Source organism: Camellia sinensis, chromosome 7, assembly GCF_055761805.1.
Source record: "Camellia sinensis isolate YWXY chromosome 7, ASM5576180v1, whole genome shotgun sequence".
NCBI classification, from domain to species: domain Eukaryota; kingdom Viridiplantae; phylum Streptophyta; class Magnoliopsida; order Ericales; family Theaceae; genus Camellia; species Camellia sinensis.
Window position 1 is genome coordinate 120,398,340 of NC_138967.1, and position 8,649 is coordinate 120,406,988.

The window sequence follows — 8,649 nt, forward strand, 5'->3', positions numbered from 1 at the left end:
TATTGAACCAAATGAAAAATTAAAAACCAAGTCGAGTGTGTAACACTCTGTCCTTAAGACAGATTCGCCCCGCTATGGTGCTTACGGTTGAGTGGCATCTATCTCTCAAGATACAATGATTTTCACAAATTTGTAATAGCACTCCAAATAAATTTGTTCGGCGAACTAGAACCTTGTGCTCTAATTTTCTCTTTGATTTTCTCTAAAACTATAATGTAGATTATAAATGCAAATGAGAGAAATAGGACAACAAACATATAAATTGCAGACTGATTTTTCGAATTGGAAAAAATGCTGGAACAACTGAGGTATAAATAGGACTGAACATGTGTTATTTTGAATCTAACAGGTGCAACTTTTAAACTGAACATATACTGCACTATTTCAACAGATACAGATTTAAAATTTGAACAGAACTGGACACAGATTAATCTGTAAACTATTAGTAACTGCTGGGCAGTTTCTAGCAGTTAAAAAACCTGTCAAAACAGTTTATATCTATTTGAAAAAATAAATCTGTTGAAGAAGTAAATGAATAAGTGCAAACCAATTCAAATAGATCTGTTAACTGTCCAGGTTTTTTTGAATCTGAAAACTGTCCGGATTTGAACAGATTTGAGAAAGTAGTTCGGGTTCAGAAATCTGTTACGGAATAAAAGAAGAGACACAATTGTTGGACAACAATTTGAATTTCAAATTCAAATTAATTTTTCCTGCATGAAATTTAGGAAAAATTCAAATAAATTTTGTCTAAAAAATTAATATTTAGAATCGACCCGACCCACACCCGCGCCTGGCATAGCGGCGGCGGCACGCGCGCGCGCGTGTGGTGGTTTGGGCTAAGGTTCACTTTGTCCATAACTCCTCCCTTTTACAAACTTGGGGTACCCCTTATGGCCCAACCCAAGTGTTGTAGTCTAGAGCTTATATACTTACAAAAGCTCTCTTCAATTTTCAATGTAGGACAACCCATATTAGGAAACCCACATTTAATTCTTGAATTTGTTCAATTCCACAAACCCAAAAATGACGTCAAGTTCCCATTCACTCATAAATGGTTTTGACTAACTGTCTTCACCGTGTAACTTACTACGCGGCAAAGAACATTTCACCTCTTCGAACCCACCCCAAAAGACATTTGGGGCCCACTCGATTTTGGGCTCAAAGATGGCCCAAAAATGCCTATATTAAACCATTTTTCCAACACAACTTTCGCTCCACTTTTTCATTTCCTCTCTTCCTCATTTCCCTTTTTCTAAACAACCCTAGCCCCGAACTTTTGATTTCTTCCATTTTTACTAAGGATCCACCTTAAATCTTGCCAAAAAAGTGAAGGAGAAGTGAAGATCGACATCTTGACCTATTGAATTGCGATTTCGTCAAGGTTCTTGCTTGGGTATTTTTTGTTAGCTCTCATTTTTGAGGTATGGGTACTCTTAACTTATTATATCTAAGATTTGAGATGTATATGTGGTATTTCTTAGCTATATGTATGTATGAAAGGATTGTGTTGTATTAAATGAGTTTTTATGCATTAAAAAAAAAAATGAAGAAGGGTTTTACCCAAAGTTTTGAATGATTTGGATTAATTATTGATGATAAGGGTTGTTGCTGATGAGTATTTGTAGTAAATATACAAATAACAGAAAAGTCCTAATTTTTGCAAAACCCTAGTTTTGATTTTGCTCTAAAGAAGGGATCTTGTCCAATTAGACTATGAAATGCGAAATCAAGTTGATGTTTAGTAAATATGTATACGTGTGATTATTGATTTGGAGTAGTTTGGTTTTTATCATTGTGATGGAGGAGTTTAGCTATGCAAATGGTATAGAGTTGGAGATTTCTTTAGTCATGAACTATGTTAAATTTCTATTTTTGTAAATGAATGAATCTTAGGCTAATTGAAATATTTACAAACCTATGCATTGCATTGCAATCCATAATTTTATCTCACGATTGGTTCAATCTATTAGATATTTAGAAATGTTGAAAGGGGGTAAATACAGTATGAGTAGTTAGTTGAGTCGGGTTTTGAAAATGAGTAGAGTATTGTAGTAGCACCCGCGGGGGAAGTCGAGGTGACCAATTGCCCTGTCTTGAGCCTATCGCAAACGAATATGGAAAAATATTTTTGAGTGTCCACTGGCCCTGCCGTTTTTAGAGTCGGCAAATATGGAAGGAAAAAATATTTTTGGGTGTCCATCGCCCTGTTTTTTTAGAGTAGGCAAATGTACGGATATTTTCATTATAAAAATCTATATAAGTACGCATGGATTTGCGGCTCTTGTTTGGGATGTCATTGCATATTTATCGCCCCATTTTTTATGATGAGTTCTTAAATGGAAATCGTGCATTGAACATCATTGATTTTAAAAGAGAAAAGAAAAAAAAAAAGAATTTTATCATGACATGTGCATAGCATGATCATACGCATTTCAATCATTTATATACTCTGTTTATGGTATTGTTATTAGGCATTACCTCACACCAATCTAACAAAACTTTTAGGACTTGATGGTGTGACCCCGCCCAAGTAGCGAGGCGGTGGAGGATGTTTTGAATGGAGTACAAAGGCTTATTAAATGTTACTTGTTGAAGCTCCCAAGCTATTTTGTGTTTTGGAATAGATGTCCACCTTTTTTGTAATCAAGGGATTGCCCATGAAACTTGTACACTACTAGGCTATATTTATTTTTTATTTTACTATAACTCCTTCAACTGTGATTTGTATTATGAACAAAAAAATGTAATGTCTTGAATTAGTTCAATGAGAAAGAGATTACTTTCATTGAAAAACTATTGTTTTCCTCATATAGATTATCGGATGGGAAATGGATTTAAATTGATAATATCTGGAAGCTATTTAATAAATTAGTTTGCATAAAGGATTATAAAATTTGAGGCGTTACAATAGAGGGTTGTATATGAATAATGCTCAGAGTAACAAAGAACATTTTGGTAAATTGAATGGGTAATTTCCACTTTTTGTAATTAAGTTTCACCTTCTCACTTTAATTGAAATTTCAAAAAAAAAAAAAATAACAAAGAAATAATAAAAAAAATAAGGCACTCGATCCAAAAATCCAAATTTGGATTTTCTTTGCCCAAAAGTCCAATCTCTAAAATATTTTGTCCATAAGGACAAGCTCCTGCAAAATGACCAAATTATCCATGTGTATATATATATGTTATATGATGAAACATAACATCAAACCCTCTCTCTCTCTCTCTCTCTCTCCTACTACCTCGCCGTTGCCATCATTTTCTTATCCCACGAATCTCTAAACACATCGTCAAAACCCTAACCCCAACTCTAGTTTCATAATCTCAGATCATCATCATCAATCTCCTCGATCGGATCTGATCTCGATTCCCTAACATGGGCAATTAGGTCTCTCTATCTCTCTATTTTTCTTTGTGTGTGTGTGTGTGTGTTTTCATCTTCGACACCATAACCATTGTCCTCTCTCAATTTCGATCGTAAAACACTAGCCAAGCTGCGAGATATAGAGCGCGGATTCTCGGCCGCATTACCCAGCAGCCGTTTCCAGCAGCCCCCAAAACGACGTCGTTTTGGGGGCAAATTTTCAAAAAAAAAAAAACGCAGAGGAAGGAAGGAGAGGAAGAGGGAGGAGGGAGGAGGAGGAGGAGGAAGGGAAGGGAAGGGAAGGGAAGGGCAGGGCCGGACTGGAGGGGGCCATAACCAGTGGGGGAGGAGAAGGAGGAGGAGGAGGCGGGGCCGGAGGCGGAGGAGACGGCGGTGCAGCTGCTGCGACGAGGTGGGTCGGACGACGATCGGACGGCTGCGACGGCCGGCGGCGAGGCGACGGTCGCAGCCTCCTCCCTCCTCCTTCCTCCCTCTTCTCCCTCTCCGCTCCCCTCCCTCTGGTTTCTCTGCGAAGAGAGAGAAAGCAACAACGAAGAAGAAAAAAAGAAAAAAAAAAAAAAACCCCCAAAACGACGTCGTTTTGGGGGGCTGCCGGGTAGGGCGACCGAGGATCCGAATTCCGAGATATAGTGGCGTATTGACCATGTTTTGCCTGAGAATCTGTTTCATCGCCGAAATCAAATCAACCATTGGATTTGCCAGATCCAGCCGAGGTGAACTTTTTGTAGAAGTTGATGTGCCAAGTTAAAGCTTCTTCGGTACTAATCAGCCTCTCAATTCTCATGATTTCATCTTTCACAATATTTCCCCAACTTTGGTTAAGATCTGGTCACAACAGTGGATCAATCTATTTTATATTTATATATTTTATTTTTTAGGGTTTTTCCTCATGTGTCCTCTTGTGTATATGTTATTAGGGTTTTGAACTTAGTGATTTTGTAGTTGTTGCTTCTTACTGGTTTAAATTTGTGTATTTAGGGTTTTGAATATTTTTATTTTTATTTATTTATTTATTTATTTTTGGAGCTCAAATCTGTGTTCAAGGCTCACATCTGGAAAATCTTCATCATCATAATCATCTCCTTCCAATCTATTCCAGTAGAGTTTGGAGTTTTGCAAAAATTAGGACAATAATTTTAATAAATAGCATTTCACACAGATAGACCTTAAATAGATATAATCAAATTTTCAACAAATAGAATTCGACAAATAGAATTCAGGGAAAAATTGAATAGATAATAAAATGAGTATGTGAACAGATAAGTCAAAAATGAGAATTCCAATAGAGAGAGGTGTAAAAATTCAACAGATCAAGTAGTAAATTTCAATAGTTAATTTTATTTTAGACAAATAAGGGGAAAAAAATTTGAATAGAAACATATAAATTTGAACAGTCAACAAATAAATTAAGCGGTAAAATTAAAAACAAAATATCCTTTAAAACTAACAAAAAAAACTTCTCACCCTCTCAACAACAAAAAAAAATCTATTGAATCTAATACTTGACCTTTTTTAATTTGTACTTCTTGACAATTTTTCTCAAAAAATTATAACTGTTGATGCGTTAATCTATGTCTAAAAGGCCACTGGGCCGTAGTTCTCCCTCTGATTAATCAAACTTGCACTTTCTTGGGTCTAGCTAGTTCCTAACAAGCAAATGAGTCCATAAGATTATGACAATAATGGTGACACTGTTTGTAACCATGACAAAACTTTATGTAAATAATTAATAATAATAATAAATAAATAAATAAATAATTTGTCATACAACAAACATGATAACGTTGTCAATAAATGGGGCTCCTATGCCAATGTTGTTCCCCGTAAACCAACAACATATTATCATCATGAGATTATGGTAGAAATACTAAATTTTCTATCAAATAAATAATCAAATGCCTCACATGAGTGTGGAGTACACGCTTATATGAATCCTATACTCATATAAGACATTTGATCATCATTTATTAAAAAAATTGAAACTTATAACATTTCTATCATCATGCCATAAAGGCCAACCCACTAATGTTGCGAACCACACCACATAAATTTTTGTGGCTTGTCTAATAGTGAATTTGAATCGATAGTAAACCCACATGTCCTAATTGAAATAATTCAATCCACTAGTGTTAGAGTAGTTATTGGGTATTCTGAAACTATAATCACGTGGTACTTGTGTTATGATTGGTAAAAAAATATATGACTCATAATTTTATATCAGGTGATTGAGAAACATGAGAAGATATAATATATTATGATTAATCAAGAAATATAAACATGTGACACTCGAAAAATATTGAATAATTTTTCCTAGTAATAAACTTGAGACAAGTCTAGCTTTTTAGATAATACTCTTTTTCTTTTTCTTTTTTTATCAGCAAAAAGGAAACTTTATTGATGAAGAAAGCAAGATACATGCAAAAACTTACATCAACAAAGAAAGGAAGTGCAAAAGCATCAAAATTAGCCTTACCAATCCCAGCTAAGTTGGTATCGATAAGGTAGCATAATCCTTTGCTAGCACTTAACCCATGATTGGTGAGGAACCAATCAAAAGAACCAAAAAAAGAAAGGAAAAAACAACAGAGAACCAGCAACAATTAGAGCAACACACTTAGCAACCTAAACAGCCCCTACCCAACAACATTACAACAATAGGCCAAAGGCAGACTTGCTTACTGAGGCCTTGTATGAGCAACATACCACCAGCATCCAGCAGCATTAGCATTAGCATCCAGCTGTACAGAGCAGACCAACTACCAGCAACATTAGCAATACCACTGCCCTCCTAACATCTGCACAGAGCAGACCAGCTTCCTACATCAGCTGACCTCTAAACTACGGCATACAGCCTATCTATTTGCAACCTCCACTCATCCTCATACACTAACTGACCTTCAATGCTATGCAACAGACTAGCAGTCAACCAGTAGCATACTCCAGTAGGCTCAAATAGCATAACAAACCATTGGAAGCATAGCATCAGGACTCTGCAAATTGGAGCAATCTTCCAGACCAAAATCAGCCACAGCAATAGCTCGATCATCCAACAATGAACATACCCACAGCAGCAACTCCATCTTCATCAGCAGCTCAGAACCACTGTTATCAAACCAAGACTCCGCAACCAATAAATAGAACAAAAAAAACCCCAACAGTAACTCTGCAGCAACAAAAAATAGCAGCATCTAGCATCTGCCTAATACCAACACCCATTAGTAGCAAGCAACATCAGCAACTAGGTTCACTCCAATCCAACATCAGACCTATCAGCAACGGCACTAAAGATTGATGTTTGAGCAATAACCAGCCATCCTCAAACAGCCATCCTCAGCAGAGACACTTCCTAACTTGCTGCAAATTGGTCATCAACTCATGCACTGAATAGAAACAACCTCTAGACATAGCTTTAAACCATAATACAACTCTCGTCTTTATCAGTTCTGTTAGCTCGTCCAACATAGGCTGTTTTCTATTAAAAACACACTCATTCTGCATCTTCCAAATTGACCAGAAAATTTGCTAATGGGATAGCTGTTAAAATCCACCCACTACACCACTACCACCTCACCTACTCCACTAAACCTAACCCACTACACCACTATCACCTCCACTTCACCTACTCCACTAAACCTAACCCACTACACCACTACCACCTCCACTTCACCTACTCTACCTACCACCTACTACCACCTACTCTTCTATATATAGGAATCATTGTAACATATGTAAACATCAATCAATAATACATACAATTTATCTCTATCAATATATTTTACATGGTATCAGAGCTATAAGATTTAGGCCTATACTCCTTTCTTTCCGGCGGGCAGCTGGCCGGCAACCTTGCCTTCGCTGCCCGCGGGAGTTTTTTCAACACATATCACAAACACATACCAGAAACTCTTCTTTCTTTGTTTTCTCATCTTCCTCGTCACTAATTTCTTTCTCTGTGGTGATTCCACCCAAGACATCCCTTCTCTCTCTCATTGCAAGGTTTCCCAAAAGGAGGTAGTATAGGATGGCAGACAGCGAGGATATTCAGCCCCTCGTATGTGATAATGGAACTGGAATGGTTAAGGCTGGATTTGCTGGAGATGATGCTCCAAGGGCTGTATTCCCTAGTATTGTCGGTCGCCCACGTCACACTGGTGTGATGGTTGGCATGGGCTACAAAGATGCATATGTTGGAGACGAGGCTCAATCCAAGCGTGGTATCTTAACTTTGAAATACCCAATTGAGCACGGTATTGTGAGCAACTGGGATGACATGGAGAAACTCTGGCATCCCACCTTCTACAATGAGCTCCGTGTTGCTCCAGAAGAGCACCCTGTTCTCCTGACTGAAGCACCTCTCAACCCCAAGGCTAACTGGGAGAAGATGACCCAAATCATGTTTGAGACCTTCAACACTCCTGCTATGTATGTTGCTATTCAGGCTGTTCTTTCCCTGTATGCTAGTGGTCGTACAACTGGTATTGTGCTGGACTCTGGTGATGGTGTCAGCCAGCAGATTCATACACACACACCCATTGGAGGAGGGGGGAGACACGGTTTCTCTCTCTAAAGACCCACACCACTCACATTTTTTCGAATCTCTCTCCATTCCATGGACCCAACATCATCATGTTGTACCCCACTCTGTCTCTCTCAATTTTTCACTTTCCACTACACCACCAGCGCACCTTCTTTTCCCTTTAATATATTATTATTATTATTCTTATTACTAAAAAAAAAAAAAAAAAAAAATTTCCCCAAAAAAAAAAATATATATATATATTATTATTTTTATTTATTTTCCTTTTTAATTTTAATCTTTTTTCTATTATTATTTATGCTCCCTATTGTGTCATTCTTGCCATCCGATTTGCACCAAAAAAAAAAAAAAAAAAAAAACAAAACAAAACAAAAGCCGACGACGACTTGCACACCAAACTCCTTTTATTCATGTCGGGGCTCACCCCGTTCACCATTTTACAAAAAAAAAAAAAAAAAAAAAAACCACAACACAACAACCACACCCACAGTGGGATTTTTCTTCTCTACTCTGCAGCCGGTCTCTTCTTCTTGCCTCCATCCTGGGCGGCCCTTGACGGTGTTGCCTCCGTGTTTCCCACTCCACTGGGCACGATCACTATTCCCTGCTCCTCCACTGCAGCATATGGCGGACCTCCGAATCGGAACATCACAGTGGCCTTCCGCTTCAGCTCCTTGTTTTCTGCCTTTAGCACACTTATCTCTGCTCGCGCATCCTTATACAT

General features: G+C 37.6%; 1 pseudogene across 1 annotated transcript; it reads left to right on the plus strand.

The window, feature by feature from the left end:
- Window positions 1–6,922: 6,922 nt before the first annotated feature.
- Window positions 6,923–8,299, plus strand: LOC145795285 (actin-1 pseudogene; annotated as a pseudogene). The gene has a single exon (XR_014335921.1). The product of XR_014335921.1 is annotated as an actin-1 pseudogene (transcript).
- Window positions 8,300–8,649: the final 350 nt, after the last annotated feature.